The sequence below is a fragment of the Marmota monax genome, unplaced genomic scaffold (genome assembly GCF_021218885.2).
Source record: "Marmota monax isolate L192 unplaced genomic scaffold, Marmota_monax_Labrador192_F-V1.1 WCK01_AAM20220418_F8-fsc01185, whole genome shotgun sequence".
Classification (NCBI taxonomy): Eukaryota; Metazoa; Chordata; class Mammalia; order Rodentia; family Sciuridae; genus Marmota; species Marmota monax.
The window spans coordinates 55,066-58,035 of NW_026694920.1; positions in this window are offsets into that span (position 1 = coordinate 55,066).

The window sequence follows — 2,970 nt, forward strand, 5'->3', positions numbered from 1 at the left end:
GTGGCCCATCGACCCCCACTTAGAAGTCGGCTCATCTACGGTGAGAAGCACAGCCTCTCCAAGTGGGCCACGGACCCGTTGCCCTTGGCAACCCCCCACCCCCCCCACCGTGGCTACAACGCTCCAGATGACCAGCTTTTCTTTTGAAACGTGATTTGGAGCTTGAGTGGACTGTGTAATCTGCTCCACCTGGAGGAGGGAGGCCACACGCATCTTGCCCAATGGAAGCCATCACTGATCCTTCCACTAAGGAGCTCGAAGCCCTGTGCTGTTGACCCTCGTGCTATGCTGAGCCCATGGTAGATGTCCTGGGCATTCATGTGCCAGGCTGGCTTCAGAGCAGAGCTGCAGGGTAGGAGCCTCGGAGGGGGGCCAGAGGAGCCTGCCCAGGCCTGCGGCAGAGCTGACCAGCCCGTGGGAGGCACAGGGCCCTGCCCTTCTCTGGCTCCATTCAGACCGAGCAGAGAGGATTTAATGTCGGCCTGGGGGCCTGTCAGAAAGCTTTCCTGCCTGGGACTTCTGGGCTCTTGAATTGTCTTGGGCTAAATGTCCAGGACGCGGGGTGGGGCTGGGGTCACTTCCAGCCGGGATCCAGCGAGTCCTGGAGCTGGCACAGTGCGGTCCTGAAGGGAAAGCCGTGGGACACGGCGGGGCCCCGCTGGGATTCACAGCAAGAGGAGGTGAAGACGGGGGAATCGTTCAGTGCTGGGATTTCCTAATCATGACTTCTGTTCCTTTGAAACCTCCCACGGGCCCGAATCACAGCCTCATTCTGCATTAAGAAAAGGATGCTGGCCATGGTGTCCCTACCGCAGATGACACTACTGAGGCGTGCCCCCTACCAACCCTACCCCAAAGCTGGGCAGCATTCCCAAGAGCAAACCCTTGTGTCAGCAGGCTGAGCCCCGAGCAGCCCCTCCTGAGCCCACAGCCGAGCCAGGCGCCTCCACAGGTGGCCCGAACGGCTCAGCCAGGAAATGAGAGTCCACTCTCTCCTGGGCGTCCCTGGGGTTGGTTTCGTGACTGTCTGCTAGGTGTGCTGGGCCCAGACGGTAGTGCAGGGACCCCTTCCACCATCCAGGTGTCACTCTACGTTTGAGGCACCTGCCATGCTCCAGACATGACCCCAGAGGGGTCATTAGTGGCCCCTGTGCCTGGTGGGCTCAGCAGCTTCAGAGCAAAGGCTCCCTCCCCTCTGAGACCACCAGGTCTGGGTGGGAGAAGATGCAGGCGCCCCTGCCTGCTCCCTTGCCAGGGAAGGCAACCCCACACTCCACTTCCGGGTGTGCCAATGGAAACCTGAGGACATCCGAGGGTGACTGAGAGGGGAAGGCCTTGGGGAACAGTGACAATGTGAGAATATTCTGGAAACAGCCCAGCGCCACCTCTTCCTATGGCACATGGGCACTCACCTGTCGTCGGGCACCAAGCTGCTTCATGGCTCCCTCCTCCTCACGCAGGTCCACGTGCCCAGCCACCTTCAGGGCCCTCAGGCCTGTGCCCACACTGTCCTGGGTGCCCCTAGCACCCCTCCAGGGGCCTGCCCTCAGCCCTGCAGTTGGTTTTCTTTCCCGCCCCATGTCTGAAGCACTTACTGCTACGTTCTCCTGTTGGTTTCCTGCCTCGGGAAAGATGCCGACAGTGACCAAGCTGGCCTTCTGACCATCACATTTCAGAGCTGAGGACGCCAAGAGGAGGCAGATTAGGTCCCGCTCAGGGTGGCCCTGGACATGAGATGCTCCAATAGAGACAGAGACAGACAGACAGACACACACACACACAGGCTCTGATGGCTTTCTACCTCACCACGATGACATCATCTGACTGTTTCTCGTTTCTGTTAGATGTACCATCAACTGGTTGGGGACTTCCGAAAACATTGTTTTTTTAATAGGAAAAAAAGAAAAAGAAAAAACACCGTTACATCAATGACGTTGCAGCCTGGATGTCAGGAAGATCTCAGCACGGGGACGAGGGATCTCAGAAGCCAGGACTGGTCCTTTTCAGCCCCGCCCGCTCCCGAGGCCCTGCCATCCCCAGGCACTGGTGTTGGGCTCTCAGATGGGGAACCATGGAGGGGCGGGGCTGCTGCCAGGAGCATAGAGCCATTCACCAGCATTCGCCCTTGGCCACAGCCTTCACCCTCTCCTGGGTCCCCAGGGGTGGATTAGTTGGGGTGCAAAGCCCCAGAGTCTGGCTCTGACAGTCTCCACCTGCACACCTGCCCTGCCACAGTCCTCTCCTTGAGAAGGAGGGCTGGGGCCAGGTTTGCCTTTCTCGCCCAGGATGCTGGCTGCACCTGTGAAGCCGTCTTCCACTCTCCTGGCAAAAGGCAGCTGCAGTCTTCCAGTGCACAGATATAAGTCAAAAGGATCTGTCCCCAGCTCCTGGCAAGACAGTGCCATGCACCTTGACCTTGGAGACATGCCAGGCGACCTGGCTTCAAGGTGGCAAAACAGAGAAGAAGGAAATAGTCAATGATTTCTCATTTTCATAAATATCACCAAGGATTTTGTTTCAAAGAATTTACTGATTTTCTTCCAGATTTAATGAAACTAGAAGAATTTTTTTTAAAGAGCTGGTTTGACTTAATGGAGAAAGCTAAAGAAGAAATGATTTTTAAGAGACAAAAAACCCCAAAACAGCAGCTAAGAAAGCAACCACCCAGAATAGCCGAACAGGGGGCAGGTGAGGGCACAGGACACCCCAGAGCCTGGCCACCGACTTCAAGGAGAATGCAAGAAGCCCTTAGAGGTCAAAACTGCAAACTCCCCAGGAGGCAGAGGCTCCAGGCTCTTGAGGACGCAGGCTGGAGCATCTGCAGCCCATCACGGACTGGGGACCATAGTCAGGGGGTTTGATGTGGCACCGCACATTCCACCCGCGGGCTTGGAGGCACCAAGGGCGGGTTGCGACACACAGTCGGCATGCTCACCAAGTCGTCCTGTCTCAGATTAACAGCAACATCAG